This window comes from Scyliorhinus torazame, chromosome 24 (assembly GCF_047496885.1).
Source record: "Scyliorhinus torazame isolate Kashiwa2021f chromosome 24, sScyTor2.1, whole genome shotgun sequence".
Classification (NCBI taxonomy): domain Eukaryota; kingdom Metazoa; phylum Chordata; class Chondrichthyes; order Carcharhiniformes; family Scyliorhinidae; genus Scyliorhinus; species Scyliorhinus torazame.
The window spans coordinates 53,430,097-53,444,711 of NC_092730.1; the positions used below are offsets into that span (position 1 = coordinate 53,430,097).

Genomic DNA, 14,615 nt, shown 5'->3' on the forward strand with positions numbered 1-14,615 from the left:
AGTACAGTCTGTGAACTTGTCTGTGAGAGCAGCACGGGAAGCAACTGTGGAGAGAGATGGCAGTCGCCAGAATGCAACTCTCCAAATGGATACATCACGTCGTTCAGATCTTAGACTTTCAAAACTTTCGTGTGAGGAACAGGTCGAGCGGGAATTCGGTACTTGTTGGTTAGAGCAAACTGCTCAATGCAGCAATGAGAAGCTCCTTAACCACCAGCGGTTTGGACAAGGATGGCACTCAGACACAGGACTCTGGGGTTCAAAAGTAGGAAAAGCATATCTTGTTTGAAATTAAATAAAGATGAAGACAGACTTTAAGTCGATTTGTGCACGGATATTAGCTTTGGTGTCAACGCATCAGGATGGCCGAGTCGTCAAAGGCGCTGCGTTCAGGTCGCAGTCTCTTCTGGAGGCGTGAGTTCGAATCCCACTCCTGATATTGCCTTTTACTCCACGAGGTTAAATTTCTCCAGCAAGATTTTCAACCTCAGGAAGATCCAATACCTCCCTTTGAGTGGAAAAGCGCTGGTCTCAGGACCTGAGATTCCTGCTTAAATATGCACAGCAAGACACCACCGGCAGAAGCCCAGCTCATGACTCGACAATCTGCTTCCGTGACTCTGGTTGAGGAATTAATATTGATCCCAAGAGAAGGGTAAAATTCGTCTTCTCTTGTAAATAGTCTGGCAGGTTGGATTGTTCACATCCGTCCAAGAGGGGAAGTTGGGAACTCGGTTTCTATTGTGATTCATTGCTCGATAAAGCTTTATTTCCTTATTGTCCCCCTGTGAGTTATTACTGGATATCGTTCTATATCTATATTGCCCCTCTGTGGGGTACTGCTGGATAACGTTTCCCGAGCAGCTTTGACTAAGGGTCACCTGGACACGAAACGTCAGCTCATTTCTCTCCCTCCAGATGCTGTCAGATCTGCTGAGACCTTAAAGCATTTTCTCTGTGGTTCCCTATGTGTGAGCTTTACAATGTTGTAATGTGTCATGCTGTCTCTTTCATTCTTGGGACAAATGTCGGGATGAGACTGCAAGGAAGTTTCTGATAGCTATTTTCTGCAAAGCAAATAGGAACGTGTGTTATGTTTACTTTTGGCGTGAGGGAGAATGTAAATAGCAGAGAATACCCTCGATTCCTCGACCTCGGGCTAATGGCCCAGCACGCTTCCGCTGCGCACTCTGCTCCTTAAACCAGGAGCTACAACATTACTGCCCTGCGGTAACCACACAATTATTCACTTCTTCATTTTTTTCTTTCAACCAGAACAGACGTTTGAGCACACTGATACTGGTCAGCATAGTTTAGATACTTTACTTTCGTGCTGAATGGTTGTTCTGTGATGGTGATGTGATTTCTTCTCTGACGTTGTTCTGATGGGAAAGTGTGGAGTGTCTGGAATCATCTTTATAAAATGAAGTTCGGGGCGGCAGTTTCATCTCTCTGGGAACATTGATCACGCTGTTACAGACTTCCTCAAACTTTGCCTCAAGTCCGACCACAAAAAATATTGAGCTACGAGCAGAGTGGCGCAGCGGAAGCGTGCTGGGCCCATAACCCAGAGGTCGATGGATCGAAACCATCCTCTGCTATCCATGTTCTCAATCACACCAAACGAAAACGAGTTGCTATTTGTCAGCATCACATCTGCCTTTCTCTTTATTAGGATCAAAGTTTTGCTTTCAGTCTGATCCGCTCTTTGACACCTGTTATTCAGGTTATTCAGGTTATTCACCGTACAGTCGAAGTGACTCAGTTGACTTCTCCCAGAACACTCTTCTGCCGCCTCTGCTGGATGAACGTTCACCTGATTGGACAGTGGAGGGGTTCTTCGGCTACTTGTCTGTGAAAGCATCACCGGAAGCAGCTGTGGAAAGAGATTGCAGTCGCCAGAATGCAACTCTCCAATTGGATACTTCACGTCGCTCAGTTCGTAGACTTTCAATACCTTCGTCTGATGAACATGGAGAGCGGGAAATCGGACCTTGTTGATTAGAGCAAACTGATCAATGCAGCAATGAAAAGCTCATTAACCACCAGCGGTTTGGCCAAAAATGGCACTCAGATACAGGACTCTTGCTGGGGTTCTAAAGGAGGAAAAGCATATCTTGTTTGAAATGAAATAAAGATGAAGAGAGACTCTAAGTCGATTTGTGCACGGATCTTAGCTTCGCCGTCAACGCATCAGGATGGCCGAGTGGTCTGAGGCGCTGCGTTCAGGTTGCAGACTCTTCTGGAGGCATGTATTCGAATCCCACTCCTGATATTGCCTTTTCCTCCATGAGGTTAAATTTCTCCAGGAAGATTTTCAACTTCAGGAAGATCCAATACCCCCCTTTCAATGGAAAAGCGTTGGTCTCAGGACATGGGATTCCCGCTTAAATACGCACAGGAAGACCCCACCGGCAAAAGCCCAGCTCATGACTCGACAATCTGCTTCGGTGAGTCTGGTTGAGGAATTAATATTGATCCCAAGAGAAGGGTAAAATTCGTCTTCTCTTGTAAATAGTCTGGCAGGTTGGATTGTTCACATCCGTCCAAGAGGGGAAGTTGGGACTCGGTTTCTATTGTGATTCATTGCTCGATAAAGCTTTATTTCCTTACTGCCCCCTGTGAGTTATTACTGGATATCGTTCTATATCTATATTGCCCCTCTGTGGAGTACTACTGGATAATGCTTCCCGAGCAGTTTTGACTAAGGGTCATCTGGACACGAAACGTCAGCTCATTTCTCTCCCTCCAGATGCTGTCAGGTCTGCTGAGACTTTAAAGCATTTTCTCTATGGTTCCCTGTGTGTGAGCTTTACAATGTTGTAATGTGTCATGCTGCCTCTTTCATTCTTGGGACTAATGTCGGGATGAGACTGCAAGAAGGTTTCTGATAGCTATTTGCTGCAAAGCAAACAGGAACGTGTGTTATGTTTACTTTTGGTTTGAGGGAGAATGTAATTAGCAGAGAATACCCTCGATTCCTCGACCCCGGGCTAATAGCCCAGCACGCTTCCGCTGCGGCACTCTGCTCCTTAAACCAGGAGCTACAACATTACTGCCCTGCGGTAGCCACACAACTATTCACTTCCTCATTTTTTTCATTCAACAAGAACACACGTTTGAGCACACTGATTCTGGTCAGCATAGTTCAGATACTTTACTTTCCTGCGGAATGGTTGTTCTGTGAAGGTGATGTGATTTCTTCTGTGACGTTGTTCTGATGGGAAAGTGGGGAGTGACTGGAATAATCTTCATAGAATGAAGTTCGGGGCGGCAGTTTCACCTCTCTGGGAACATTGATCACGCTGTTAGAGATTTCTTCAAACTTTGCCTCGAGTCCGACCACGGAAAGAATGAGCCACGATTCTTGTGGAGAAGCGAGAGTGTTCTGTGACCATAACCCAGAGATCGATGGATCGAAACTATCCTCTGCTATTCATATTCTCAATCACACCAAACGGAAACAAGTTGCTATTTGTCAGCAGCACATCTGCCTTTTTCTTTATTAGTATCAAAGTTTTGCTTTCAGTCTGATCCGCTCTTTCACACCTGTTCTTCAGCGACCCACAGTGCAGTCGAGGTGACTAAGTTGATTTCTTCCAGAACACTCTTCTGCCGCCTCTACTGGATGAACGTTCACCTGATTGGACACTGGAGGGGTTCTTCGGCTACTTGTCTGTGAAAGCAGCACCGGAAGCAGCTGTGGAGAGAGATTGCAGTTGCCAGAATGCAACTCTCCAATTGGATAATTCACGTCCTCAGATCTTAGACTTTCAATACCTTCGTCTGAGGAACAGGTAGAGCGGGAATTCAGACCTTGTTGATTAGAGCAAACTGATCAATGCAGCAATGAGAAGCTCCTTAACCACCAGCGGTTTGGACAAGGATGGCACTCAGATACAGGACTCTGGCTGGGGTTCAAAAGTAGGGAAAGCATGTCTTGTTTGAAATGTAATAAAGATGAAGACAGACTTTAAGTCGATTTGTGCACGGATCTTAGTTTCTGCGTCAACGCATCAGGATGGCCGAGCGGTCTAAGGCGCTGCGTTCAGGTCGCAGTCTCTTCTGGAGGCGTGGGTTCGAATCCCACTCCTGATATTGTCTTTTCCTCCACGAGGTTAAATTTCTCCAGCAAGATTTTCAACCTCAGGAAAATCCAATACCTCCCTTTCAATGGAAAAGCGTTGGTCTCAGTCCATGAGATTCCCGCTTAAATACGCACAGCAAGACCCCACCGGCAAAAGCCCAGCTCATGACTCGACAATCTGCTTCGGTGAGTCTGGTTGAGGAATTCATATTGATCCAAAGAGAAGGGTAAAATTCGTCTTCTCTTGTAAAGTGTCTGGCAGGTTGAATTGTTCACATCCGTCCAAAAGGGGACGTTGGGAACTCGGCTTCTATTGTGATTCATTGCTCGATAAAGCTTCATTTCCTTATTGGCCCCCTGTGAGTTATTACTGGATATCGCTATATATCTATATTGCCCCTCAGTGGGGTACTACTGGATAATGCTTCCCGTGCATTTTTGACTAAGGGTCACCTGGACACGAAACGTCAGCACATTTCTCTCCCTCCAGATGCTGTCAGATCGGCTGAGACTTTAAAGCATTTTCTCTGTGGTTCCCTAAGTGTGAGCATTACAGTGTTGCAATGTGTCATGCTGTCTCTTTCATTCTTGGGACTAATGTCGGGATGAGACTGCAAGAAAGTTTCTGATAGCTATTTGCTGCAAAGCAAACAGGAACGTGCGTTATGTTTACTTTTGGTGTGAGGGAGAATGTAAATAGCAGAGAATACCCTCGATTCCGCGACCTCGGGCTAATAGCCCTGCACGCTTCCGCTGCGCACTCTGCTCCTTAAACCAGGAGCTACAACATTACTGCCCTGCGGTAACCACACAATTATTCATTTCCTCATTTTTTTCTTTCAACCAGAACAGACGTTTGAGCACACTGATACTGGTCAGCACAGTTCAGATACTTTACTTTCCTGCGGGATGGTTGTTCTGTGAAGGTGATGTGATTTCTTCTGTGACGTTGTTCTGATGGGAAAGTGGGGAGTGACTGGAATCACCTTTATAAAATGAAGTTCGGGGCAGCAGTTTCATCTCTCTGGGAACATTGATCACGCTGTTACAGACTTCCTCAAACTTTGCCTCAAGTCCGACCACAAAAATACCTTCGTCTGAGGAACAGGTAGAGCGGGATATCGGACCTTGCTGATTCGAGCAAACTGAGCAATGCAGCAATGAGATGCTCCTTAACCACCAGCGGTTTGGACAAGGATGGCACTCAGATGCAGGACTCTGGCTGGGGTTGAAAAGTAGGAAAAGCATATCTTGTTTGAAATGAAATAACGATTAAGACAGACTTTAAGTAGATTTGTGCACGGATCTTAGTTTTGGCGTCAATGCATCAGGATGACCGAGCGGTCTAATGTGCTGCGTTCAGGTCGCAGTCTCTTCTGGTAGGCGTGGGTTCGAATCCCACTCCTGATATTGCCTTATACTCCACAAGGTTAAATTTCTCCAGCAAGATTTTCAACCTCAGTAAGTCCAATACCTCCCATTCAATGGAAAAGTGTTGGTCTCAGGACATGCGATTCCTGCTTAAGTACGCTCAGCAATACCCTTCAGGCAGAAGCCCATGTAACGACTCGATAATCTGCTTAATGACTCTGGTTGAGGAATTCAAATGGATCACAGGACTCCGGCTAAAATTAATCTTCTTTTGTTGTACATCGTCTGGCTGGTTGGGTTGTTCACATCCGTCCGAGACGGGAAGTTGGGAACAAGGTTTCTATTGTGATTTATTTCTAGTTAATGCTTTCTTAACGTTTTGCCCCAGTTGTGAGGTATTACTGGATATCGTTATATCTCTATATTGCCCCTCTGTGTGGTACTACTGGATGACGTTCGCAGTCCAGCTTTGACAAAGGGTCTCCTGGACTCGAAACATTAGCTCTTTTCTCTCCCTACAGATGCTGGGAGACTTGCTGAGATTTTAAAGCATTTTCTCTGTGGTTCCCTATTTGTGACATTTACAATGTTGTAATTTGTCATGCTGTCTCCTTCATTCCTGGGACTAATGTCGGGATGAGACTAAAATCGAGATTCTGACTACAATAGAAATTTGCTGCAAAGCAAACAGGATCGTGCGTTATGTTTACCTTTGGCGTGAGGAAGAATGTATATTTTGCTTTCGTGCTGCATGGTTGTTCTGTGAAGGTAATGTGATTTCTTCTGTGACGTTGTTCTGATGGGAAAGTGGCGAGTGACTGGCATCACTTTTACAGAAAGAAGTTCGGGGCGGAAGTTTCACCTCCCTGGGAACGTTGATCAAGCTGTTACCGAATACTTCAAACTTTGCCTTAAGTCCGACCGCGAATAGCTCAACCACGAGCGGACTGGCGCAGCGGGAGCGTGGTGGGCCCATAGCCCAGCAGTCGATGGACCAAAACCATCGTCTGCTATTTGTATTCTCACTCACACCAAAAGCAAACAAGTCGCTATCACCCAGCAGCACATCTGCCTTTTTCTTTATTAGTATCAACATTTTCCTTTCAGTATGATCTGCTCCTTGACACCTGTTCTTCAGCTACCCACAGTATAGTCGAGGTGACTAAGTTGACTTCTCCCAGAATTCCCTTCTGCCGCCTCTACTGGATTAACTTTCACCTGTTTGGACACTGGAGGGGTTCTTCGGCTGTGAAAGCAGCACCGGAAGCAGCTGTGGAGAGAGATTCCAGTCGCCAGGATGCATCTCTCCGATTGGATACTTCACGTCGCTCAGATCTTCGTCTCTCAATACCTTCGTGTGAGGAACAGTTTATAATGAAAAAATATATCATTTGAACCATGAATGTGAACCTGGAAAAGACTGAGATTTGAAATGAAATGGAAAGGTCCCACAAAGGGTTAACAGTCGCAGCTTGTTTAAAACACAGATAGCTTCGCAGGCGTTAAAGAAAACAGATATGGACAAATCAACCTGGTTTTAAAGTTAAAAGACATTCAATCAATTTAAAATCTTAAGTTATATAAACGGGAACAGTATTTCACACTTCCTGAGAGGTGCATTATTTTACTGAACAATTAAAAAAGGAACAACCAGGATCTTAGGTTTAAATTGGGGGAGAAGGTTAAGCGGGAAACCTTGCTGACGCCACTTAAATATGAGACAACTGTTTTCCAGCTAAGAAACACATGAGGTGCACGTTAATCCCATAATTTACACATTTTTGACGTTAAAAATCTTTTAGCAAATAATCAGGTCATAGGGTATAGGTCCAAGCCAGATAAGGTTAGAAATATAGGGGGCGACCTGCCGTTGACACCAGCTGACCAGTGGAAGTGCAGAGGCGAACTGCTTCGTTGGACACGAGTTCATATCCAGTATTGAGACTGAGAAAAAACATCACGAAAGACAGATATCAGGAAAGTTGCTGTCGAAGCAACAAATAAATGTATTACCTGCCAAACAAAAGTATTACATGTCAAGCAGAATAAGCTAGTTCAACGACAGGGAGCTTGCATTAGCTACAGTCGGCAAGCAACAGTTACATTTCAATAAATGCCATGTAGAAACTAAGGCTGCGCAAAGGGTTATATAATACCTAATAATTCAGCAGCCAGCTCTCATAGCTGCCCTCGGTCATGGGTAGGACTGAACACGGAAGCCGAGCAGAACAGCGAATCCATCAGGAAAAAACCAAAAGTTACAGGAGAAAATTGTCAAGGCAGACTTGAAGGTCTAACAACTGACCAGGAAGATGCAAAGAAAAGATCTTATTACTTTTCTGTAAAAACAGTGATTACATCTTTTAATTTGAAATTAAAACTAACTTAAATTGATAACCTGAAAGAGTGTTTATTAGAAAGTTTTCTTCATCTACTTAGAAAAGCCGGACCCGTGAGTGAAGCACCTGAGTGGAAAGTAAACAGAATCTTCTCTGAAGACATGGGTTATGCCGTGGGATAACATGAAACACTGGTTTGACCCGAATAGCGCCCACCTAAGTCTGCATAGGAGTCAGGGAGTGAGAATCCCTGTTCATCATTTAGAATATCTTGACCCTTTTCTGGTACAGGGGGAATTCTAAGAATAGTGGTGAGGTTTTAACTTCATGGCGCGCAAATTGGAGGCCTAGAATATTAGAAGTTTCTGGGTAAAGCGAGGCTAGAATATTAGAAGTTTCTAGTTAAGCAGGTGGAGTTTTGAATATTAGAAGTTTCTAACCTAAAAGGGAATGGAATATTAGACGTTTCTAGTTCCCAAATAATTGTTAGAATATTAAAAGTTTCTAACCGACACAAAGGCTAGAATATTAGAAGTTTCTAGTCTATGTGTGAGGCGAACTTTACCTGCCGAGTTTAATGCGGAAAGTCATGTGTGATTGACTTTTGGAAGGATATTCTGTGCATGGGGGGGGCGGGGGGGGGGGGGGGGGCGGACGACGACACATAAAACTCAGTTGGGTGCGAGCGTCAGAAGACTAGAAGATACTGACCCTGAGTAAAAGTCTGCAAGACATCTTAGTAAAGGTACTGGGATTCTTGCATCCATTACTGGTAGAAGGACAAACATAAATCTTCCTTGGAGTCAAGCAGATTGTGAGGGAAAGCCGAGAGAAATAGGGACGCCGAGAAAACTTTAGAGACCAAGATCAATCGACCTTTAACTAAAACAAGAAGATAGTGCCTCAGTACCCCTGGCTAGGTCCCAGATAGGGTGCATATCCTGAATGTCGGAGTGCACCTGAAAGGGACAACCAGGAACAGAAATTTAGAAGTTGAGAAAATGGCAATTAGGGTAATCCTCTTACTCTGAAACACGGTCAAGAGAGATGAAGCAACGGGGCGAGAGTACGGGGCGAGAGTGGAAGAGATTAAAATACGCAAAAAAAAACTCCTGGATAAGAGAGGCTTATCAGAACGGAGGGTTCTCAATTTTTGTTAGAGTACCTAAAACCCGATTGAATAGACATCCAAGGTCTCGGTGGATAAATGAGTGTGTGTGTGTGTTTAATAAGGATTTGTGAATTTCCCTTTGGTGTTTCAAGTTTTTTAAATGTTGTATTTTGCAAAACCGAGTTTCACATCAATTAGAAGTTATAAACGGCAGGTAGAAATGTGACCAATATTATGAGGTAGTAAATCAGTATGTTCAGAACTAAATTGGTCACAGCATAAACACAAAAGAAGTTTTACTCGGGAGCAGACAGAGCTCTGTGCAGGAAAGTACTTTGAAACTAACCCGTTGAAATTGACACGGCACAGCTCCAGCAGGTTCCTGGTGCCCGAAGACTCAAAAGATAGTCAGGAGCAGGAAAAATGATATTTAGAATGTTAAATACATGGTAGAAGGAGCTTTAGGGAATAAAGATATTAGACCAGAAGTTAGATTAGGAGAAGTACTTTCAGTATCAGGAAATGAGAATCTGATGGCAGGGAAATATTTAATAAAATTCGATGCAGGAAAAATTGCGATATTATATACCAATCGATAGCACAGAGGCAGTTTGGGTGAAGCTACCAACTAAAACCAGGTAAAAGGTAAAGAAAAGATCGTTCAGAATTTGGGTGAACATATAGTTGAATTAGAGAAGCATGGCGTCTGGAGCAAAAAGAATTGTATCAGAACTAAAACATCTGACCCAGCTAAATAATAACCAAGGGATTATGATAATCCATAGGCAACATTTCGGCAGTAACGAAGAAACGTAATCAGCAAGGATTGTATGTGGGATGGTATGATAATGACAAAATGGCATGACTGCAGAGAAAACCTAGCTAACGACGATGTAATTCTGAAAGGATGTGCAGGATTGTGGAGAAGTGACAAACTAATTGTCCCAATTAGTGAGGGATTATATAGTTCAAAAGATGTTGGGATGACCCGGGGACATAAAATTAGCATAACAGTGTTCAGAGACTGTATCACCGCAATGGTGCCATGCCAGTAGGCAGACCATACCCCCCCAAACCGGTTGGACAAGGAAAAAAGGAATGTTGTACGAAATTAATGATTGACCCGGGCTATGGATTTGGAAAAAATATGAACCAAAACTTTCCCGATACAGTGAAGGGAGTTCTGTGGATAAATTGAAAACCCCAGACAATGGACAGGCTTTAGAGGAAAGGAATGTTTGGTTATGAGTGTCAGGGAATTACTGCACTCACTAGTATTATGTGATGAAGTAGAGTGGGATGACAGTGAACCTGTTAGCAGCATTGATAGGACAGATGATGAAGTTAAAATGTCATGTTCAGAACTTACCTTTCATAAAACTCCTGTCATAATCAGAAATAAAGAAATTGAAATGAAGGCAGTAGCAATATCCGAAATGTATCAGGGTAAGTTTCAACCAGATTGGACCACTGAGCGAGCAAAAGAGGAGGAGTTTGAGATGCTTCGAATCTCTCTCAGGGATGCAATGATAGAAGGAGAAGGCTTAACCGGCCTTAATTGTATGATGTACATATATGAGCAAAAACCCAGCCAGCAAAAAAAACAAAAAGAAACTTATGGTAGCAAAGGACATCCGAAAGTCCTGGAGAGGGCACTTCTGGAGTATCCGAACAAGAATAGAAGATACAAATGAACAAATAGGGCCCTCTCCAACCTTGGCCTGTTCGTTTGATTTTTCAGATGGATAGAATGATACAGACACATTTGTTTGGAAGGAGAAATAGGACTACAATCAAGAGGAAAATAAGGATCAGGTTCAAAGAAGGAATGGAAGAAGCTAGGATTAGGAGTAAGCTAGATTGCTTAAAATGGGGGGCAACAATGTTAATGGGGATGACCGTGATTAGTTTCGGAATATTAGTATTCTAATTGCATGAGGGAAATCAGGTGAAGTAATGGGACATGGAAAAATAGATACCAGCTTCAATCAGATAAAACACAGAATAAAAATAAGAATAAGCAAATGTTTAAATATAACAGAAGAAATCATTAATTTCCAAGACATCCAGGAGATAGGGCTCAACAGCAGTATTTTAGAATCAAGCAACAGTGTCAGTAACAAAATGTTCAGTAGAATGTTGGGAGCACTTCCAAGCAGCCTGGAATACGTACTAAAATTATCAGATCTGTGAAAGATTTTTAGACAGTATTCGGGAAAACTAATGATACTAACGGGGACCCCGAGAAAGGGCAAGTTAAGATAAGTAATGCGTTGCAAAACAAAACCACAAGTAGGAATAATTTGGGAAACGATTTCATAGACGTGGGCTTAAAAATTAAAGAAACATTTAAAACAGCAATTAAAATTATAGCAAGTCCATTTAAATGGTTTTGGACTATGTTAACCTTTGTTCAAAACAATTGGTACTTGTTTCTATCAATTGCGGGAGGGGTAATTGCCGCAGCAGTGCTGTGGAAATTGGGAAATTTTAAATTATGTCAAAACCTATGTTGCAAATGTTGAAATAAAATTGCTCAACGGAAAGAGAGAAAAATGATACAATTGGTTACATATTTGAGGAACGTAAATGCCAAAGCCAGGAAGAAATCTTTTCGAGTTAGGAATAAACCGAAGTATCAAATGATTACTGAGCAGTGAAACCTTCGGTCACACATCTCTGACTGGACATGTGGCCTGGAGACCAGCTGATGGATGATCTGAGTTCTCCACGGGACGTGTACTACATGATGGATTTTTTAAGGGTCGCGACAGACAGCAGCGACTGACGAGGAACCCCCACAGTTTACGAGACAATAGTATTAAGACATTTTTGTTTGTTTGAGCTTGATGTTGCGGTGGGAAATTTACAACCAATGTATTAAACGAAGTTCCCTTGAGGCATTATGATAGTTATTAAAAAGAAATGTCGTGCATATTATTAAGAATTGTTATGTATGTATGAAAAATAATTTGGCATGGCTTGAGATAACAGATGCCAAATGACAAGGAACAAATGCTGGACTTTGGTAGTTGATTTTAGTTAGAGGGAGACTAACAGCACTAAGCTGCAACAGGCGGCAGATAGCTGGGCAATAGAAGAATTGGAACTAGGATAGTATTGGATGCTGTCAAAAGCATGAATTATTCTAAAGAACAAGTGACATCTACAGATACAATTGACATGCTTAGAACTAAACGCAACAGCACAGAATCTGACAGAGTTAATTTGAACTTGAGACAGGAGCACAACTTGACACACAGAACATCGGAATTCAATTGCATAAATATATTTATTGCGGACTCGGCAATTCTTCTGGCTGAGCGGGAGCCGTGCGACAAGGACACTTTCATTCAGAAGCATATTAAATTTGAGTAAAATAACAGAAGCTTAGTACGACTTTTTTTACAAACAGTTTATCAAACAAATGCCAGGTACCAAAAGTACTGAGGCAGGGAGCGGCGGTGGTACAGTGGTGAGCATAGCTGCCTTCTAAGCAGTTCAACCGAGATTGAATGCCGGCCATCGCAGTAAAAATGTAATCGTAAGCTTTTGCGCGACATTGTGGGTTTCAAAGTGAAGAAGAGAAACAGTTTGTAACTGTGACGTTTTACGCTGATATCTACTTGAGGTGTATAAACTGCAAAACGGTCAGGATCAAGTATATGTGGCGATAATGCTTCCTCTTTTGCGGCATTCTCAAACCAGAGTTCTTAAGCTTAGAATAAGAGATAGCAAATTTAAAAAACATTTGAGGAAAAACTACATGTCCGATCGCAGTAATAGTTGTAACGGATGTGTTTGCGCGACATTGTGAGTTTCAAACTGAGGAAGACTGGCCAACAGTTTTTCATTCAGAATTGATGCGCAATTCTGTAATTGAGGTGTATAAGATGTCAAACGGTATGGATAAAGTAAACGTGGAGTTGGTGCTTCCTCTTGTGGGGCATTTTAAATTGCGAGGTCATAATCTTACAATAAGAGATCTCAAATTTAAAAAAGATTTGAGGAAAAATATGCTTTTCCCAAAACATAGAACAATACAGCACAGAACAGGACCTTCGGCCCACGATGTTGTACCGAACCTTTGTCCTAAATTAATCATAGAATTTACAGCGTAGAAGGAGGCCATTCGGCCCATTGAGTCTGCACCGGCTCTTGGAAAGAGCACCCTACCCAAAGTCACACCTCCACCCAACATTAAGGGTAATTTTGGACACTAAGTGCAATTTACCATGGCCAATCCACCTAACCTGCACATCTTTGGACTGTGGGAGGAAACCGGAACACCCGGAGGAAACCCACGCACACACCGGGAGGATGTGTCGACTCCACACAAACAGTAAACGAAGCCGGAATCGAACCTGGAACCCTGGAGCTGTGAAGCAATTGCGCTCTCCACAATGCTACCGTGCTGCCCTTAAGAACAAATAAATCTACACTATATCATTTTACCGTAATCCATGTACCTATCCAATAGCTACTTGAAGGTCCCTAATGTTTCCGACTCAACTACTTCCACAGGCACTGCATTCCATGCCCCCACTACTCTCTGGGTAAAGAACCTACCTCTGACATCCCCCCCCCCCCCATATCTTCCACCATTCACCTGAAATTTATGTCCCCTTGTAATGGTTTGTTCCACCCGGGAAAACTATCTCTGACGGTCTACTCTATCTATTCCCCTGATCATCTTATAAACCTCTATCAAGTTGCCCCTCATCCTTCTCCGTTCTCATGAGAAAAGGCCTAGCACCCTCAAACTTTCCTCGTAAGACCGACTCTCTATTCCAGGCAACATCCTGGTAAATCTCCTTTGCACCTTTTCCAAAGCTTCCACATCCTTCCTAAAATGAGGCGACCAGAACTGTACACAGCACTCCCAATGTGGCCTTACCAAAGTTCTGTACAGCTGCATCATCACCTCACGGCTTTAAATTCAATCCCTCTGGTAATGAACGCTAGCACACAATAGACCTTCTTCACAGCTCTATCCACTTGAGTGGCAACTTTCAAAGATGTATGAACATAGACCCCAAGATCTCTCTGCTCCTCCACATTGCCAAGAACTCTACCGTTAACCCTGTATTCCGCATTCATATTTGTCCTTCCAAAATGGACAACCTCACACTTTTCAGGATTAAGCTCCATCTGCCACTTCTCAGCCCAGCTCTGCATCCTATCTATGTCTCGTTGCAGCCGACAACAGCCCTCCTCACTATCCACAACTCCACAAACCTTCGTATCGTCGGCAAGTTTACTGACCCACCCTTCAACTCCCTCATCCAAGTCATTAATGAAAATCGCCAGCAGCAGAGGACCCAGAACTGATCCCTGCGGTACGCCACTGGTAACTGGGGTCCAGGCTGAATATGTGCCATCGACCACCACTCTCTGACTTCTATCGCTTAGCCAGTTTGTTATCCAACTGGCCAAATTTCCCACTATCCCATGCCTCCTTACTTTCTGCATACGCCTACCATGGGGAACCTTATCAAATGCCTTCCTCAAATCCACGTACACTACATCCACTGCTTTACCTTCATGGACATGATTGGTCACCTCCTCAAAGAATTCAATAAGACTTTTAAGGCAAGACCTACAAATCCGTGATGACTATCGCTAATCAAGCAGTGTCTTTCCAGGTGCTCAGAAATCCTATCCTTCAGTACCCTTTCCATGACTTTGCCTAACACCAAAGTAAGAC

General features: G+C 43.3%; 3 non-coding genes across 3 annotated transcripts; all 3 read left to right on the forward strand.

Moving 5' to 3' along the window:
* Positions 1 to 356: 356 nt before the first annotated feature.
* Positions 357 to 439, forward strand: trnal-cag (transfer RNA leucine (anticodon CAG)). The gene has a single exon. It is a non-coding gene; the product is annotated as a tRNA-Leu (tRNA).
* A 1,090-nt stretch (positions 440 to 1,529) lies between these two features.
* On the forward strand, positions 1,530 to 1,601 carry trnam-cau (transfer RNA methionine (anticodon CAU)). The gene has a single exon. It is a non-coding gene; the product is annotated as a tRNA-Met (tRNA).
* A 2,414-nt stretch (positions 1,602 to 4,015) lies between these two features.
* trnal-cag (transfer RNA leucine (anticodon CAG)) lies at positions 4,016 to 4,098 on the forward strand. Its single transcript has one exon. It is a non-coding gene; the product is annotated as a tRNA-Leu (tRNA).
* Positions 4,099 to 14,615: the final 10,517 nt, after the last annotated feature.